Source organism: Rutidosis leptorrhynchoides, chromosome 11 (assembly GCF_046630445.1).
Source record: "Rutidosis leptorrhynchoides isolate AG116_Rl617_1_P2 chromosome 11, CSIRO_AGI_Rlap_v1, whole genome shotgun sequence".
NCBI classification, from domain to species: domain Eukaryota; kingdom Viridiplantae; phylum Streptophyta; class Magnoliopsida; order Asterales; family Asteraceae; genus Rutidosis; species Rutidosis leptorrhynchoides.
The window spans coordinates 332,801,949-332,823,630 of record NC_092343.1 but is presented as its reverse complement, the minus strand read 5'-3'; positions in this window follow the sequence as shown (position 1 = coordinate 332,823,630).

Sequence of the window (21,682 nt, the reverse complement as noted above, 5' to 3'; positions counted from 1 at the left end):
CATTACTAATATCATTTTAGTATTATTAAAATTTTAACAAAACAAACGATATATAAATATATACAAAAATATATTTAATACATATAACATAACAAAATTAATATTTTTATAAAATGAATATATAACACATGTAGATTATTAATATAAAAATGATATAACTAATAAATTTATACATATAAATTTGTTTGATTACTATTATGTGTGTTAATATATATATATAAATGATTTAGGATCGTGAATTCGAGGCCAACCTTACACTTGTTCAATGATGTAATATGTATTTTTACTACAAAATACAGTATGGTGAGTATATAATCCCCTTTTAAACTCTAAATATTTCGGGATGAGAATACATGCATTTTATGATTTACGTTATGGACACAAGTGACTAAAATTACATTCTACGTTGAGTTGTACCACTGGCATACTTCCCTGTAGCTTGGTAACTAATATTTACATGGGTATTGTAAACGTGAATCCTGTTGATAGATCTATCGGGCCTGACAACCCCAACTGGGCTAGACGACCAGTATTCAACGGTTGCACAGTACTTCGTTTCGTAGACTACACTTGGTACGGTGTAGTGAGATTTCATAATAAAGGGAATATGTAACGTTGATTAATAGTTAAGTATGGTTACCAAGTGCTCAACCACTTAGAATGCTTTACATACACTTGCGAGTGTATTATGTTTATAAAAATATGAAATCTTGTGGTCCATAGTTATAACTGATGTGTGTAGCGTGGGGTACGAAATAGTATTAATTTTACTACGGAATGCGACGAAATTACACAAGTTTTATTTATTTATTTTACGGATGGGATATACCAAAACCTTGCTACAACACTATAGGCAGTGTACCTAGTCGCGGAGTAGTGTAGTTTTTAGTTAGTCCGGTTCGTTCCACAGGGAGACGGTGATACGTACTATATTTTTATATAATTATTTTTGTACAACAATATAAAAATATATATATATATATATATATAATAATATATAAAAGTGGGGTTTTTACCGTTTAATGACCGGTTTGTCGATTTTATATTTTAAGTCACAATTAAAACCTAATACAAAATTTAAATGACAAGAATTAAATTGCTTAAAATAAAATAATTATTATGCTTATTTAAACGTCCATAATCATAATGTTTGGCGTATCGATTTTAGTTTAGTCCAATGGGTTAATTGTCCTTTGTCCTGGAATTATTTGAAACCTATCTGGCTTTTGACCAAAATAGTTCATCGGTTATAATTATAAAATGCTTGGCAATTTAGCCTTATACCCGAAGTCAAATAACTCCAACTAATTGGGGATTCAAACTGTAACAAAGTATTAAAACTTTGTTTGAATGATTTACACCAGGTTATCGACTGCGTGTAATCCAAGGTTTTAATACTTTATTATCAATTACACCCAAGTTTCCTTTAAATGTAATCCACCCCTGTTTCAACGAGTCCATTAACTATTAATCCACCCCCGTGTCCGGTCAAATGAACAATAATATGTACTTATAAATATCCCGCCCACCGTGTCCGATTAAACGTATGTGGATATTTATAGATACATAAAATCATAACCTTTATATAAAATTAACGAGGTATCGTTAATTAAATATAAAGCCCATTAATAGTCCATAGTCTCATTTCCACAAGTGTCGGTCTTTTGTCCAAACCCCAATTATAGTCCAAAGTCCAATAATTCCGTCTTAATTAGTCCAACGTCATGATTACTTCAGTTCAAATAGGCATAATAACGGCTTAGCTACGAGACATTAAATTAAAAAGGAAGTTCATAACTTACAGTGGGTATTAACAACGGAGTGTTACACGGACAGAATTTTAACTTTAGAATTCGAAAATTACACTAACTAATCTAATATACATCTAATCTATATTATATATATAAATTATATATATATATATATATATATATTATTTATATTTATTTATTACCTACGGAGTATTATATGTATATGTGTGGTGTGTTTTTTATTTCGTCCAAAACACTGGCTTTTATAGAAATGTTTTGTGATTTTTATCCTCATGCAAGTTGCATGAGGTTTAGTGCATTTGCCATGCAACTTGCATGGCCTTGGATTCCAGCTCAAATTTTGGAAGTTTACATGCCGACATAGATATATAATATAAATATAAAATATAAAATATAAATAATTAATATAATTATTTATATATTATATTATATTCTTGTGCATAGTATACTAGATATTTTTGGTCCGTTGCGTCGAGCGTTGAGAGTAGACTCATGTCCCGGTTCCGGATTTTCAAACGTCCTTGCGTACTATTTTATATCGCGTACTTTGCATTTTGTAACTTGTACTCTTGTCATTTTTAGACGTTCTTCATCAATATTTTGAACCTTTTTAATTGTATCTTGTACATTTGAGCTTTTTGGACCTTTCCGTCTTCAATTCTTCGTTTTCGCCTTTTGTCTTCACACTTATTTAATATAAACGAATATCATTCGAAAATGGAACAATTGCAACTAAAATCTTGTCTTTCTTGGGGGATAATGCTATGAAATATATGTTCCTTTTTAGCCTTATCAATATCCCCACACTTGTGCGTTGCTTGTCCTCAAGCAATACAGTCTTGAAATAAAAACATACAAATCACTTCTTTATTCTTCACACTTTGTACATCAGTGATTTTAATACGACGGTATGAACAATGATAGTAACGATATGGTTAAAGGTGGGTGTGTCATCCACAGTTGCCTTGGGTTTAGGTCAACGACACTTGCAATCAAATAGCCAATTTACTTTCGGTTTCCAAAGCAAAGTGCACATTTGAAAGGCGGTTTACAGTCCCACATGACTTATAAAAATTTAGATCCTTTAGGAAATTGGATCTTTATGAAAACATTTGATCTTTGAAAATTCAAGCTAGATTTTACCCTAGATAAGTTTTCTGATTTGACCCACCATTCGGTGTTGCAAAATATGTTTGTGGATCAATATTTTGGCTAAAACTTTTAGGTTCGTGTAATCCACTGCTATCCCGGTATCGGATAGCACACATCCAGTTTACTTGTTCCGTATATTACCTTTCGGAAACTACCGTCCGGTTGTAAAGGAAAGCGATGAACAAGAAACTGTTAAGGCAATGTCCCGTGACATGCAGATGATTATGGTCTTATTAACGTGTCGGATGCTAGTACTATCCTTGGTAGGAGCAATAGTAAAGATCATCCTATAATTTTTCGGTCTGGCACAAGGTCCTGTCTCTGACCATGCTATGCAACCACCGTTCTTACGGTTGACACCCGATTTGGTTCAGGTGACCTAATGAATTCCAGGTGAATTCCTAGGATTTTACGTTCAATGGTAATGAACGCATTGAAAATGGGTTTTTAGAAAACAAATCGGTTTGTATTTTTTTTGATCAAAATATTTTCTCGTTCAAGCTCGAGTTTAGATATCATTGAATTCCATGAGTTTGAATTCTCAATCTTTAAGGTCAATCTCAAGGATTGAGTAATATCAGGCTTAAAAGCTGATTTTTAATCTTTAAGGAGATTATCCTTTCTGGGGATCTGATTCATTAGTCTTATCAAGCTAATTTGCACGGTGCCCCCCAGTGTACGAGATAAATCCTTCTCATGGTTAGGATAAGTCTGACCACTTGGCGACCCTGTTTGATGCTGAGGTCCGTGGATTTCCTGCTGATTTTAGAGATGACTTTTCTAGATTTTTCGTTAACCTACAGCTGGTCTGGACGACAACTTCTTGACCTAAATCAAGAAGCGCGTGTCTTTTTCGGAAGACTTTACTTCCTTTTAATGATGGAATTGATTCATCGTGTAGATCTATCTTTTCTTTCAAATAAATCGGGTAAAATAGTTGATTTAGTTCAAAACAAAAACACCTGCAATAACTTTACAGAAACATGTGATAAATAGTTTTTTATTTGAATAACTTGGTACATTCTCCCCACACTTAGTTTCTTTCTTTGCCTTTTTATTCTCTTTTATTCCATTTTAAATGAATTCAAGCGTTTTGGGTTGTTTCTCAATTTATGTCCTTTTCGGGGTAACGATAATTTCGGTATTAACACCTAGTTTTCATCGTTCATAAATATGTATAAACATGATTTTGACTTCATTTAGTTGAAAATTTTTCAAATTTTCACAAAATTTGGCAAATAAACCAAGTATAAACCCGAGAGAATTTATAACCCTTCCCCACACTTGAGATCATGCAATGCCCTCATTTGCATGAAATCAGACTATAATTATAAATTCATGAGGGTGATTAGTGTAGAAAAGATTACCTAGTTTGTACTTACAAAGCTCGTCGAATGATAGATGGCGCGCCTCATCGTTCATTCCTTCTTATTTTATCACACATGTTTTTCTTCAAAAATGGTTACTTTTCTGAACTGTTTGATAATTTTTGAAAATGCGTCTTTTACCCTAATTCATCATGCATTTTTATTAACGAGTTATGCACTAACCCGAACCCTTAATTTAATGTTAAGTGGGGTTAGACTTCCCCACACTTAGCCGACGACATGTGAAGTCGGTAGAATAAGTTCCTCGAATTAGAATAGTGAGCCAGTTATTTACATCTCGGGTGGTGTATATTATATCAATGGGTTTAAAGTTTAGACTCACCCGATCGTCACTACTTAATTCTTTTTTAAGTGTAGCTTTTAGTAAATGGATATGTCTCTTTTCTGGTTCTTGGTCAAATGGATCGATATACACCGACATTATTATATCTATAGGGTGGACAATTCCTAACATTTCCTTCCGTTCATTCTCGGGATCAAAGTTTTCACCTCTATTACCCAATTGGGTGAAATCCGAGGTGTCATTATCTATTACAGCTCGTAGTTCATCTTCGGTAGATGACTCATCTATTGAGAATATTGGGTTGGAAGGTTGTGGAATGGTGAAGTTCGGTTTGGTCTCGGGGGTAAAATTTTCAACGTTATCGTTTTCCCAAGAGTACCAATTTGTCACCCTTAATTTTTCGTTATCCATTGATGGATTGATGATTTTGTCGGTAGAGGCTAATGTGTCGATATGTTGTGAAATTGGTAAAACTGAATAAAAAGTATAATCGGGATAGTTGGTGATTTCGGAGCTCTCGAGTTCATCAAAATTCGATGATATGAGATTTTCTTGTACAATACTCCTCAGATTAACAGGTGTATAATCTGATAGAGTTTCAGCTTGCCTAGTTACAAACTCTCTCATTTGTTCATTTTGAGCATCGAGTTCTTCGAGTTTGATTTTTATATTGTCTAAAGAATTTTCGGACACGTAATTTTCCTCGTCTTCTGGTTGTTGAGTTTGGATATATTCTTGGGAATAATCCCAATTTGAATTGTGTTCTTCATGATCGTTCCATTCAGGTTCTATGGGTGCGTAATTTTCCATAGAAACATAATAGTAACATTCCCATGTTGAGTGATAATCTCCACAGATTTCACAACCAGTTATTGTTTCGTCGTTCGCGATCCAAGATTGACTGACCGAATTGTCATCAACACTCGGTTGAGAGTATTGATTTAATTGATTTTGGAGTTCAAAAAGAGTTTCCAAGGCCTTGCTTTCAAAATTTTCCATTTTATTGCGATGGCCAAATTTTAGCTACAATGTGGTGCATTCACGAATTATCCTATTAGTTATAAAAATAGAAAAACTTATATAAGTTGTCCAATTAATAGTCTTTTTTGATTTTGCCCACGTTTCGAATAGTCAAAAGATGTAGCAGGTAGCCAGGACCCTTTAAATCGGAAGCCCACAACTAGCCACTAACAAATCCAACTATTACTACGAACCAGAAAAATGTCAACGTCCATTAATTTAACCGCTTAAATAATTTTTCTTTCCGTTTGAGAATTAGATAAGAAGTAGAGAAAATTTCTAAGTCCTAAAAACTAAAGTGTCGAGAAATAAGAAAGAAATAGATTGCGCGTCGAAAAACGTCGAAAAATAAAAATAAGAAAGAAAAACGTCGAAACTTAAAAGTCTAAAAACTAAAAAAAAAAAAAAAATTGCGTCTAAATGTATTAAGGCTTAAAAGCAATTCTATTCTGAAAAGGCAATTTCTTAAAAAGGCACTAAAATATATAAACGGCGTCGCAAAATTCTAAAGCGCCTAAATCTTAATTCTAAAGAAAAAGCACTTAAGGGATTTTACGGCAAAGTCTAAAAATATAGAAATACAAAAATAACTACGGCAAAAACTAAATTTAAAACTAATTACGAACGACAAATATTACGAGATAAACGATAAAAATAAAAATTATAACTAAAATGATAAAAATACAAATTTTATAAAAATATTATTTTTATATTATTATTTTATAAAAATATTTAATATAATAAACTTAATAAAACTAAAACTAAAAACTAAAAACTAGAATATTAAACAATTAAAACCCTAATTATGTTAAATAATATTAATAATAATTAAGCCCTACTCGCGTAATTAATGTCCTGATTTTGGTCTGCCAGCTCATCCCATGCGATCGCATGGGATATGGTCGTCGGATTCATGCGGTCGCATGACAGTGTAGGTTCAGATAGATGCAGGCCAAAATCGTGCAGGTTCAGATCGTATATTTTTTTTTCTGTTTTAATAAAATTTATATAAAATATAAAAATTAAATAAAAACTTATATTTTAAAAACTAAAATAAAAATAAAGATATTTTATAATAAAAATCTTAAAAATAAATTTATATATATATATATATATATATATATTTTCGATTTTTAAATTTTTAAAATATTTTTTTTTAATTTTTTTAATTTTTAGGATTTTATATTGTTTTTCTAAAAAAAATATAAATAACGTTTCGCCGACTCCCCGGCAGCGGCGCCAAAAAGCTTGATGTGTGTAGCGTGGGGTACGAAATAGTATTAATTTTACTACGGAATGCGACGAAATTACACAAGTTTTATTTATTTATTTTACGGATGGGATATACCAAAACCTTGCTACAACACTATAGGCAGTGTACCTAGTCGCGGAGTAGTATAGTTTTTAGTAAGTCCGGTTCGTTCCACAGGGAGACGGTGATACGTACTATATTTTTATATAATTATTTTTGTACAACAATATAAAAATATATATATAATAATATATAAAAGTGGGGTTTTTACCGTTTAATGACCGGTTTGTCGATTTTATATTTTAAGTCACAATTAAAACCTAATACAAAATTTAAATGACAAGAATTAAATTGCGTAAAATAAATAAAATAAAATAATTATTATGCTTATTTAAACGTCCATAATCATGATGTTTGGCGTATCGATTTTAGTTTAGTCCAATGGGTTAATTGTCCTTTGTCCTGGAATTATTTGAAACCTATCTGGCTTTTGACCAAAATAGTTCATCGGTTATAATTATAAAATGCTTGGCAATTCAGCCTTATACCCGAAGTCAAATAACTCCAACTAATTGGGGATTCAAACTGTAACAAAGTATTAAAACTTTGTTTGAATGATTTATACCTGGTTATCGACTGCGTGTAATCCAAGGTTTTAATACTTTATTATCAATTACACCCAAGTTTCCTTTAAATGTAATCCACCCCTGTTTCAACGAGTCCATTAACTATTAATCCACCCCCGTGTCCGGTCAAATGAACAATAATATGTACTTATAAATATCCCGCCCACCGTGTCCGATTAAACGTATGTGGATATTTATAGATACATAAAATCATAACCTTTATATAAAATTAACGAGGTATCGTTAATTAAATATAAAGCCCATTAATAGTCCATAGTCTCATTTCCACAAGTGTCGGTCTTTTGTCCAAACCCCAATTATGGTCCAAAGTCCAATAATTCCGTCTTAATTAGTCCAACGTCATGATTACTTCAGTTCAAATAGGCATAATAACGGCTTAGCTACTAGACATTAAATTAAAAAGGAAGTTCATAACTTACAGTGGGTATTAACAACGGAGTGTTACACGGACAGAATTTTAACTTTAGAATTCGAAAATTACACTAACTAATCTAATATACATCTAATCTATATTATATATATAAATTATATATATATATATATATATATATATTATTTATATTTATTTATTACCTACGGAGTATTATATGTATATGTGTGGTGTGTTTTTTATTTCGTCCAAAACACTAGCTTTTATAGAAATGTTTTGTGATTTTTATCCTCATGCAAGTTGCATGAGGTTTAGTGCATTTTCCATGCAACTTGCATGGCCTTAGATTCCAGCTCAAATTTTGGAAGTTTACATGCCGACATAGATATATAATATAAATATAAATATAAAATATAAATAATTAATATAATTATTTATATATTATATTATATTCTTGTGCATAGTATACTAGATATTTTTGGTCCGTTGCGTCGAGCGTTGAGAGTAGACTCATGTCCCGGTTCCGGATTTTCAAACGTCCTTGCGTACTATTTTATATCGCGTACTTTGCATTTTGTAACTTGTACTCTTGTCATTTTTAGATGTTCTTTATCAATATTTTGAACCTTTTTAATTGTAACTTGTACATTTGAGCTTTTTGGACCTTTCCGTCTTCAATTCTTCGTTTTCGCCTTTTGTCTTCACACTTATTTAATATAAACGAATATCATTTGAAAATGGAACAATTGCAACTAAAATCTTGTCTTTCTTGGGGGATAATGCTATGAAATATATGTCCCTTTTTAGCCTTATCAATAACGCTGCTAGCATCAAACCTATATCTCACCAACTTTATGTTGACGTTTTAAAGCATGTTATTCTCAGGAATTAAAGAAACCTTCCGCTGTGCATTAGCTCATACTAAGGATACTACTTGGGGTCATTCATGCCATATTTCAAAAGACGTTGCATTCGAGTCATTGAAGTTCATTAGAGATTATTATTAATTAAATGACAGATTAGGTCATTTGGATATTATGAAATGGTAGGCGTACATGTCAATTTCTGATGTAATGAAAGTTTGTCTTTTAAAAACAAATGCAACGTTTGTAAAATGTATCATATAGAGGTCAAGTACCTCGCAATGTAATCAACTATTGTGATTCGTTTATAATCGATATGGACTTCGTCCGGATGGATTAGGAGCGGTCCTTTCAGTTGGTATCAGAGCGGTGGTCTTAGCGAACCAGGTCTGCATTAGTGTGTCTAACTAATAAGTTGTTAGGATGCATTAGTGAGTTTGGACTTCGACCGTGTTTGCATGTCAAAAGTTTTGCTTATCATTTCTAGTCGGAAATCATCTGCTTATCATCCTTAGGAAATTGCCTTCTTATCAGTCATAAGTCTAGACACGTCTTACTGCATTTACTGCATTGATAGTGTATAGACAAAATTCATATCTTAGCGTATCTGATAATTCATACCTTAGCGTATCTGTTACTGTAGAATTGCCTGACACATGCCGTAAATTTCTCCGTAATCTACGAAATCTTTAGTACAGTATATATAGATATTCTATGAAGTTAGAATATCATGCAATATTCGAAAATCATTTCATATCGAAAAATCCTTTATTCAAGCGCACGAAATGGAAGTCGCTACTAGTTCGAGTTCCTCAGATTCCGACAACTATTCTGATATGGAATTCCACTCAAACTCCGAAAGCAGTGTGACCGGAATGGACCAACCAATCAGCCATTATCTATTATAGATGAATTGGGGTTGAGTTCGTAGCCTCCTCAATCATTGGAGACAAGAATAAGGTGATCCCTTCCATCTACCGAATTGCCCTCTTGGCGATGAACCTGAAGCACTTACCGGCGAACCTGTTCGAGAAACCATTTTCTCTCTTATTTCTAGAGTATCTCGTCACGATTATATACTATCCCATATTTCGAATCTTATTCATCCGCTCACTCCAACCGCCAATCATCCCGGTATAATAGAAGAAGTCAACGAACTTCGCGCTCGCGTGACGGTTTTGGAGATTATGATGCAAGGATTACAAACACCATCAGCAGCATAATCAGTACCACCATCATCAACGCCAACAGTACCCTTATCACCTCCACCCACAACCGCGTCGTAAACCTCAACATCACAATATGTATCTCGGATATCAACATCACATGCCTCAATATCATCATCTGTACTTCGAGTATGATCTTCGTTCTACATATCGTTCTACATCAATTATCTCCGCTTTACGTAACATTCTACCTCATTTATCTTTGTTCGACATGGCGATTATGTAATCTCTAATATTCTAGAGATCATGTAATCTAGTACTAACGATAAATCAAATGAGTTTAATATCTTATTGACTCATTAAATCCATAATTACATCTGAAGAAAATATACATGTATATATATTTTCATAAAGATTGTGATTAAAATTCTTTCGTACAAACTGTTAATGATGAAAATATTTAACGGGTAGGTAATACTCGAGGAATATTTAGATTTCACATTAATAAGTTACACTGTACATTCTTCGAATCTGATTCAACTGTCATTTACTATCCTACTTACAACCACCGATATACGTATTCGTTCACCACAGAATAACCATTTTCATTCAATTTCATATTTGGATTTTGATCTATCAGAATCTAACAAGTGGCATAATGAAGAAAACATTGGACAAAATAAAATTTGTTAGAAACAAACGAATTAACTAATTGAAATTTTGTTAAGTTCCTAGCTAACTGTTCCTAGCTAACTGGTTACATTTTATTTACTGCAATTTAATTATCGCAATTTATATTCTCGCAATTTTATTTATCGTCATTTAATTTTTGTTATTTATTTTACGCACTTTAAATAACGGGACACGTATACAAGGTTTCGACATATCATATTGACCCATCTATATATCTATCTTGGAACAACCATAGACACTCTATATGCAAATGACGGAGTTAGCGATACAGGGTTGAGGTTGATTCCAAAATATATATATAGTTTGAGTTGTGATCAATACTGAGACCGGTACACGGGTCACGATACATATTAATTAATTCGAATGTTATATATTAAACTATATATGAACTATTGGACTATTGGACTATTGGACTACTAACTTTGGACAATTAAAATGAATTAAAATATTTTTATAACATATGAAACTAAACAATTCTTCAAGTTTGCCACTTGATTTCACCTTAAACCTCATTTGTACCTCGATAATTACAATCCGCGTACAAACCTTTCACGATTCTTGAAAATACCTCAACCGAGAGGTTGAACCAACCGCACTTCATCTACGGAAGAAAAGATTTATGCATATAGTTATGCACCTGAAAAACTCTTGAACCAAAGTCATAGTTTAACACGTACCGCGTCGACTTCTTTATCATTTATTAGCAAAAACAGCCTTACGATTCCTTTTCAAAGTAGCCAACTTTTGTCACAGCTCCAACAAATCATCTTCACTGGTTCATATGAATAAGCCTTATTATAACCTCGATAGATACGCTGCCTTTTCGCCATCGTTATTAGGGAACCTTTCATATTCTACCACATCATCAGTAAAATTACCAACAACTCCATTACTCAATGGTTTTAGTCTTTCTGAAAAGCCATTATAATTATTCGTTAAAATCGACCGTATACTCATCCGCACGTTGTACCAAGAATTGCCATAACAATTACTGAAGATTGGCAATCAGTATTTTGAAATCTCGTAGCGTTCCTACTTCAATAGTTATATAAATATATAGCGTCTATCCCCAAGAATTAAATACTTCGAATGTGAAGTTTCTGAAAAACATTCCAACTGCGAACTAATTCTCGAAATGCTGATGAAGCAGCAAAAACTGTAAACGACTTTAACAGTCAAAAGTTCGATGATAAAGAATGGTATGGTGGTAAAACTGAGAAAAAGAGAAGGTTTGTGTCACGACCCTACTTTTTCCGTTATCTTTTTCCGTTAATTATTTAACGATCGTTAACTGTTAGTGTGCCACGTCATTTCTATGACCTATATTATTATTTTTGTAATAATATATATATATATTAATTATTATGTGTTATGTGAATATATGTATTCATATTTTAATTTGTACGTTTCTACGTTCCGCGAATTTCCATCCGGCGAATCTTTTCGGTTTTTAAACCAACGGTCGAGCTTTCGGGATTTTTAAATCCTAATTATTTTAAATATGATATTTTATGATCATATTATTAATAGGTGTATTTATATTTATTTTTCGTCGCGCGTTTATTATCTTTCCGGATTTTTAATCGCGTAAGCGTGTTTTCGCGTTTCGGGATTCGTTCGGGCTTTCGGGCCAAAAGTAATTCCACATTTAACAAAGATGGGCCAAGTGGGACCCACCCCACTCAACCCATCGTCCGAAACCAAGGGGAGGGAGTATACTCCCCATTTTTCCAATTTTTTGATTATTTCCTCACTTTTCTAATTTTATCAAAACCTAGCTTGCTCTCCTCCTCCCTTCTCCCTTTTAGGCCGTCGCCACCACCACCTTACACCACCATCTTCATCAATTTTCATTACTTGGATCAAGGATTAATTAACACGAACGCGTTCTACACGATCTCCTCTACACGTCTATATTCTTTGATTCTCGATTAGGGTATAAACCCTAACCCTAGAACTTTTCATTTTTATTTATATTTCTGTATTTTGAGCTTATATTATTAGTATGATGTATATTAGTTGTTGTAATGTTGTTTGGATGCGTAGAATTACTCGTTTGCATATGTTTTCGGTTTGTAAATTTTGGACAGCAGTTTGATTCGTGTTTTATGACTTTGTAACTGATATGAATGTTAAAATAAAGTACATAAATGAGTTCCTCTCATCAAGACATTAATTTTAGACTCCGGATTCATGTCGTTTCGATTCCCGGAGCCCTAGATATGCTTAATTTGATTTTTGTTAAAGATTGAAAGGTGTTCTTGGCATGAACAAGGTTGGATCCGACTTTGTGACCATCCTTGGTGTCTTTAGGGTGTGTTATTTGGTTAGGACTGATGGTGGGACGAATTTTCATGTTCGGGTCACCTAAATCTGAGCCACGGTTCACCCGTTGTGCCCGAATTACTGTTTTGAGTAAATTAATTTCCCAAATGTTGTCATGGCTGATATCCACGACCTAGGGACTGTTCTTGGAGTGTTCTTGAGTTCATAATTGTGTCGGGTGGTTTGAGTAGGTGAAGTTGCATATGTGGCTTGCCCGAAACCGACACCCGGGGCTCAAGATACGACCCGATGAACTTTTAAACTTAAAACTTATGGTTAATGATTTAACTTATGATAAAATTATGGATTTCATTATTAATAAATTACTTTAGATAAAAGAAGTAATTATTATTATTTAAAACTTATGATATAAATATTTATTATACCATTTAATTATTAATTATAATTTAATTAACTTTTTATTTAAACTTATGATTAATAATACTTTTATTATTAAAGGAAAATACTTATGATAAGTATTAAATTTATTTTTGAGAAATTATTATAAGACTTATGATAAAGATTAAATAATTATTTAATTATTATAAGACTTAATTATTATTTAATTATGATTTAATTATGATTTAATTATTAAATACTTATGATTTAATAATTTTAATTAGAAACTTATGATATGATTAATAATTCATTATTAATTTATAATATTTATGATGTGATTTAAAAATTATTATTATTAATAATACTTATATTATGATTAATATTTAATTAATTAATTAATTAAATACTTATGTTATACTAATTATAACATTTCAACTTATATTAACTTTAATAATTCATTTTATTTAATTAAACTTATGTTAAGACATTATTATACACTTTTGACTTTAATAAACATTATAACCTATGTTATTATTATAACTTACACTTTTCAAATTAATGTTGACTATGTTTGACCAAGGTTGACTTTTGAGTTGACTTTCGGTTGACTTTGACTTTCAGTTGACTTCTGTTGACTTTCTAAATAAGGAAACTTTTCTAACTTCAAAACTTTCTAAAAATAGAAATTTCTAAATTTGGAAACTTTCCAAAAATAGAAACTTTCCAAAATTAGAAACTTTCCAAAAATAGAAACTTTCCAAAAATAGAAACTTTCCTAAAATAGAAAACTTTCCAAAAATGGAAACCTGCTAAAAATAGAAACTTTCTAAAAATAGAAAGTGTGTGTCCGTATGCTGTTCCAATCAAACCGATGCTTGATGAGTAATGTTCTATATCTACTTGCAACATGTACAATAGCTATCATACTAAGACTTGACCTAAGTTAGTTATTTATTTTGACCTGCTTTATTTATAGGTCAGCGTTGTGATCTTTCTTGATCACTTTACTTTAATTGCTGTTCGCTTGTTTGTGAGATTTCTTCGGTTGCTATTTAAGGTGAGTTATAGTCCCGTTTTTACATACTTTTCAAAGTATACTTTTTGGGATGTGATTACATGCATATTTTTATTTACGGTTAGACACAAGTAACAGTTAAATTTAATTATTCATTGTGAGTTGGACAAAAATATTCCCTAGTCTGGTAACTGTAATCATTGGTTTCTACCGGTGAACGCGAATCCTACGGATAGATCTATCGGGTTTGACAACCCCATTTCGAGCTAGTCGCGCTAGCAATTTGTTTATCGGAATGTTTAGTACTTCGTAATTTGTTGTAGATACACTTTCCAAGTGTATATTTTTATTGTGTTTGGCAAGGGTAAATAAAGGGTTAAGTGGTTACCAGGTGGCTCATTGATAATGGAATAATGTTTAATGTTTTCTAACATTTTTAAATCTTGTGGTCTAAAGTTTACTTGTTTATTTAAACCTATAATTCACTCAACCTTTGTGTTGACAGTTTACTTGCATGTTTTCACAGGTACTTGAGTTATTTGATGCTTCCGCTGTCGTTAGAAGAGTCTGCATGCATTTGGGCAGATTTTATTGAAACATTTATGAAACTTAAGTTTGCATTCTATTTTGGATAATTTAAATTGTGGGTTTGTTGACAATGTTTTGTGTCAACTTTTGGTTTATTACTATGGTTGGTTGATTTTAAACTACTTAATTTGGTTTGTTTCCTTTTTGGGCAACATTTTAAAATAAAAGAATGCAACTTTGTTTATTTAATTCATTTAAGTCCGATCAAGCTATGGGACCAACTGACGGATCCGTTAAGTGTTTTGACGGGGTCGTCACATGTGGTATCAGAGCTCTGGTTGTAGGGAACTAGGTGGTCATAATGTGGTCAACCCGTGGTTCTTAGGGTGCATTAGAGTCTAGTCTACAGCCTCACCTTTTTGCTATAGCATTAATATGCATTTCATATCATATTAGCTTTTATATCTTTTTGGTATGTGGTTTGCGGTTTTGCTGTTTGCAGATGTCAACTTCGAGTGATAGCTCCGTTGCTGCTCCTGCTCCACCGTCTCCTGCTAGACGTCGTGTTCATCAACCTCGGATCGGTGATCCCGTTCCTTACTATTTTACTACTATTACTCATATGACTCGGGCTTACAGTCATGAGACGCGCATTAACGCCCTTAGTGATTGCTTGCGCACTTTACCACATAATGAAGTTATGGACGAGATTCGCGCTGACATGGAGGAATTCATCAGTTTCAAGTTTAAGGTTGAGGATGGGAACCGCAAGCGTGATCGTGAAGTTACTGCAAAGTTCGAGGCTCTCGAGAGCACTGTTCGTGTGTTGAAGGAAGAGTTGGAAGTTGTGAAAGAGAAGTTGCGTAAGTATGAGGATCCTCCCGAGACTCATACTGGACCAGCTCATCACACCCGCTCTAAGCGAATGTGATATGATTATTCATTTTGATTATCTATTTCATCAGACTTAATGTCCTTTTCATACATACATTTTGGGTTATGTACGGCGTTTTGCCGAGGATTTTATTAAGATTTTGTTATGGGATATTTATTTCATTATGTATGGATGGTTATTTTATGACATCTATGATCATTATCATGCTTTATTTCTGATGTTGTGACTCTTGGCATGTTATATTATGCGTAATATATGTTCATGTATGTTAGGTGCTATGTATGTTGTATGATGTTATCATAAAATATGTATGCATGTGATGGTTATTTCTATAACAATCATAACTGTCATGTTATTACTCATAGTGTTAGTTGACTAATATCTTAATGGTTAGTCTTTTCGTGTTTGATCTATTTCCTTATGAGACTAGTATTATTCTTGGTACTAGCTAAGGTGTTATTCTATTTTGAAGATCATGCCTCCAAGAGAGTCTGCTGAAGCGCGTATGCAACGCTTGATCAATGAAGGAATTGCTGCTGCTATGGCAGCGAATGTTAATGTCAATGCGAATGTTAACAACAACAATAACCAGGTGGGATGTTCCCACAAGACTTTTATGGCTGGTCGACCCCAAGAATTCAGTGGTACGGAGGGACCAATAGGACTCACTCGATGGTTCGAGAAGATCGAATCAATTTTCAGGGTTAGTCGAGTCCGTGAAGAGGACAAAGTTAGTTTCGCCAGTTGCACACTCAAGGATAGCGCCTTGACATGGTGGAACAATCTAGTTGGTAGTTTGGGTAACGATGTTGCTTATGGTTTGACTTGGAATGATTTTAAGGAGAGATTGATCACCCGCTATAGACCTCGGGGTGAACTTAAGAAGCTAGAGGTTGAGCTTAAGAATTTGAAGATGCATGGCACCGAGTTAGATGCCTATGAACGAAAGTTTTTCGAGTTAACTTTATTGTGTCCTAGGGTTTATGCGGATGAGGACCGCAAAATTGAGGCTTATATTGATGGTTTGTCGGAGAAGATTGAACACGGGGTTGAGTCTAGTAGACCCCAGACTATTGAGGCGGCTATGTCTATGGCCCATAAGTTGAATGACAAGGTGTTGAGAAGAAGTAAGACTACTGTTGCCGAATCTAGTGAAGAGGTCATCAAAAAGGCTGATAATGGGAAACGAAAGTGGGATAATAACCGCAATCAAAACCAAAATCAGTAAAAGAAACAGGATACCTCGGGTGCTGCTAATAGAAATCAGCGTGTGTGTCCCCGTTGCTATAAGGCTCATGAAGGTTACTGTACTATTACTTGTAAGAGGTGCTCTAAGCAAGGGCACATTGCGAAAGATTGCACAGTGCTGTTACCGGGTTCTGCTACTCCCGCGGCTGGTGGTAATAATAATGTTGGTAATAGGGGTGGTAATGGTAATGGTAATGGAAAGTCTAATAATGGGGGTAACCAAAGAGTTTGCTATGAGTGTGGGAAGCCAGGGCATTTTCGAGATGCCTGTCCGAACAAGAAGACTGCCGAGACTGCACGCGGCCGAGCGTTCAACATTAATGCAAAGGATGCGGAAGAGGATCCTAAGCTTGTTACTGGTACGTTCTCAGTCAACGATTTATCAGTTTATGTTCTATTTGATTCAGGGGCTGATTTAAGTTTTGTGTCGAATAAGTTAAGTCCAAAGATCAAAACGCCGTTAACTCCCTTAGACAATACTTATGTTGTTGAAGTAGCTAATGATAAAGAACTTACTGCTAAGACTGTACACCGTAACTGTAAAATTAATTTGGGTGGTAGGGATTTTGACATAGATTTGATACCAATTGAACTTGGTAGTTTTGATGTTGTTATTGGTATGGATTGGTTGTCTGCGAACCGTGCCGAGATCTTCTGTTATGATAAGGCTATTCGTGTTACTGATGTTATTAGAGAGCCACTGATGGTCTATGGAGATAAGATATGCGCACAATTAAACCTTATTAGCTGTATGAAAGTTCGTAAACATCTCCGCAAGGGCTGTCATGCTATTCTTGCTCATGTTGTTGATTCTAGTAAAGAAGTGAAGAACGTTGATGACGTTCCCGTTGTTAGGGATTTTCCCGAAGTGTTTCCTGATGACTTACCTGGCCTTCTGCCGCAACGCGCGGTAGAATTTCAAATTGATCTTGTTCCCGGTGCTGCTCCTGTAGCACGTGCTCCTTATCGTCTTGCGCCTTCTGAACTTCAAGAATTGTCGAGTCAACTCCGTGAGTTGTTAGACAAAGGTTTTATTCGTCCGAGTTCGTCCCCTTGGGGAGCTCCTGTTCTGTTTGTTAAAAAGAAGGATGGTTCTTTTCGTCTATGTATTGATTATCGTGAGTTGAATAAACTTACTGTTAAAAATCGTTATCCTCTTCCGAGAATTGATGATCTGTTCGATCAACTTCAAGGTTCTTCTGTTTATTCAAAGATTGATCTTCGTTCTGGCTATCATCAGTTGCGTGTTAAGGAATCTGATGTTTCGAAAACTGCTTTTCGCACCCGTTACGGTCATTTTGAATTTCTTGTTATGCCGTTCGGATTGACGAATGCACCTGCTGTGTTCATGGAACTCATGAACCGTGTGTGCAGACCCTATCTGGACAAGTTCGTTATAGTTTTCATCGATGACATTCTTATCTATTCTAAGAGTGATGAAGAGCACGAAGAGCATTTGAGGTTAGTGCTAGATTTGTTAAGGAAAGAAGAGTTGTACGCTAAGTTTTCTAAGTGTGCATTTTGGTTAAAAGAAGTTCAGTTCCTTGGTCACATTGTTAGTAAACAAGGAATACAAGTTGATCCTGCTAAAATTGAGGCGATTGAAAAGTGGGAAACTTCGAAAACTCCTACTCAGATTCGTCAGTTCTTAGGATTGGCAGGTTACTATCGAAGGTTCATTCAGAATTTCTCTCGTATAGCGAAACCTCTGACTGCTTTAACGCATAAGGGGAAGAAGTATGAGTGGATGGATGAACAAGAGAAAGCTTTTCAAATTTTGAAGAAGAAGTTGACGACCGCTCCGATATTGTCTCTACCGGAGGGTAATGATGATTTTGTGGTTTATTGCGATGCATCACGTCAAGGCTATGGTTGTGTTTTAATGCAACGAAAGAAGGTTATCGCGTATGCGTCACGTCAGTTGAAGGTTCACGAACAGAACTATACAACTCATGATTTAGAGTTGGGGGTTGTTATTTTCGCACTTAAGATTTGGAGACACTATCTTTTGGGTGTTAAGAGTACTATGTACACCGATCACAAGAGTCTTCAACATATCCTCGATCAAAAGCATTTGAACATGAGACAACGAAGGTGGATTGAGACGTTGAATGATTATGATTGTGACCTTTTGTATCATCCGGGTAAAGCCAATGTCGTGGCTGATGCTTTGAGTCGTAAAGAAAGGGCTGAACCTCGAAGGGGTAGAGCTTTGAATATGACGGTTAGATCAAACCTCGTTAGGCAGATTCTTGAGGCACAACAAGAAGCCTTAAAGGAGGAGAATTTCGTGAAAGAGAATGTAGTCAAGGTAGCTAAGAAGTTTGAAGTTCGAGCTGATGGTACTAGGTACTTTGCGGGACGTCCTTGGGTTCCAAAATTTGGAGGTCTTCGACAGTTGATTTTAGATGAGGCTCATAAGTCTAGATACTCTATTCATCCTGGTTCAGGAAAGATGTATCAGGATCTTAAGGAGTTATATTGGTGGCATAATTTGAAGGGTGACATAGCTAAGTATGTGTCTAAGTGTTTGACCTGTTCTAAGGTCAAAGCTGAACATCAAAAACCGTCCGGATTGTTGGTACAACCAGAAATTCCCGAGTGGAAGTGGGAAGGTATCACTATGGATTTTATCACTAAGTTACCAAGAGTTTCGGGTGGCTATGATGCGATTTGGGTGATCGTAGATCGACTCACTAAGTCGGCTCACTTTTTGCCGATTAGGGAAACCGATTCGATGGAGAAACTCACCCGTTTGTATTTGAAAGAGATTGTTTCGAGGCATGGTGTTCCCGTTTCTATTATTTCCGACAGAGATAGCCGATTTGTATCGAGATTTTGGCAATCGTTGCAAGAAGCCTTGGGCACTAGATTGGATATGAGCACCGCTTATCATCCTCAAACGGATGGTCAAAGTGAGAGAACCATTCAGACGTTAGAAGATATGTTGCGAGCTTGTGTGATTGATTTTGGGAATGGGTGGGATAAGTATTTGCCGTTAGCTGAGTTTTCTTATAACAACAGCTATCATGTAAGTATTAAAGCCGCACCGTTTGAAGCTTTGTATGGTAGGAAATGTAGGTCTCCTATTTGTTGGAATGAGGTTGGGTATGCTCAACTTACAGGTCCGGAGATTATTCACGAGACTACTGAGAAGATTGTGCAAATCAAAGAAAGGTTGAGAACTGCTAGAAGTCGGCAAAAGAGTTATGCCGATAAGGGAAGGAAAGATGTTGAATTTCAAGTTGGTGATCGTGTTATGTTAAATTTTTCGCCTTGGAAGGGTGTTACTCGTTTTGGTAAGAGAGGGAAGTTAAGTCCTCGTTTCGTGGGACCGTTTGAGATCATTGAAAGAGTTGGACCGGTGGCTTATCGTTTGAAGTTGCCACAAGAACTCAGTGCTGTTCATGATGTTTTCCATATTTCAAACTTAAAGAAGTGTTTGGCTGAATTTGATCAGACTATTCCTTTGGAAGAACTTCAGGTTGACAAGCAATTGCATTTTATTGAGGAGCCCGTTGAGATCATGGACCGAGAGGTAAAGACTCTTAGACAGAGCAGAATTCCTATTGTTCGGGTCCGATGGAACGCTAGACGCGGTCCCGAGTTCACTTGGGAGCGTGAAGACCAAATGAAGCATAAGTACCCGCATTTGTTCTCAGATGCCGAGTCAACCCCTGCGCCTGCTTAAATTTCGGGACGAAATTTCCGTAACGGGAAGGTACTGTCACGACCCTACTTTTTCCGTTATCTTTTTCCGTTAATTATTTAACGATCGTTAACTGTTAGTGTGCCACGTCATTTCTATGACCTATATTATTATTTTTGTAATAATATATATATATTAATTATTATGTGTTATGTGAATATATGTATTCATATTTTAATTTGTACGTTTCCACGTTTCGCGGATTTCCATCCGGTGAATCTTTTCGGTTTTTAAACCAACGGTCGAGCTTTCGGGATTTTTAAATCCTAATTATTTTAAATATGATATTTTATGATCATATTATTAATAGGTGTATTTATATTTATTTTTCGTCGCGCGTTTGTTATCTTTCCGGATTTTTAATCGTGTAAGCGTGTTTTCGCGTTTCGGGATTCGTTCGGGCTTTCGGGCCAAAAGTAATTCCACAATTAACAAAGATGGGCCAAGTGGGACCCACCCCACTCAACCCATCGGCCGAAACCAAGGGGAGGGAGTATACTCCCCATTTTTCCAATTTTTTTGATTATTTCCTCACTTTTCTAATTTTATCAAAACCTAGCTTGCTCTCCTCCTCCCTTCTCCCTTTTAGGCCGTCGTCACCACCACCTTACACCACCATCTTCATCAAATTTCATTACTTGGATCAAGGATTAATTAACACGAACGCGTTCTACACGATCTCCTCTACACGTCTATATTCTTTGATTCTCGATTAGGGTATAAACCCTAACCCTAGAACTTTTCATTTTTATTTATATTTATGTATTTTGAGCTTATATTATTAGTATGATGTATATTAGTTGTTGTAATGTTGTTTGGATGCGTAGAATTACTCGTTTGCATATGTTTTCGGTTTGTAAATTTTGGACAGCAGTTTGATTCGTGTTTTCTGACTTTGTAACTGATATGAATGTTAAAATAAAGTACATAAATGAGTTTCTCTCATCAATACATTAATTTTAGACTCCGGATTCATGTCGTTTCGATTCCCGGAGCCCTAGATATGCTTAATTTGAT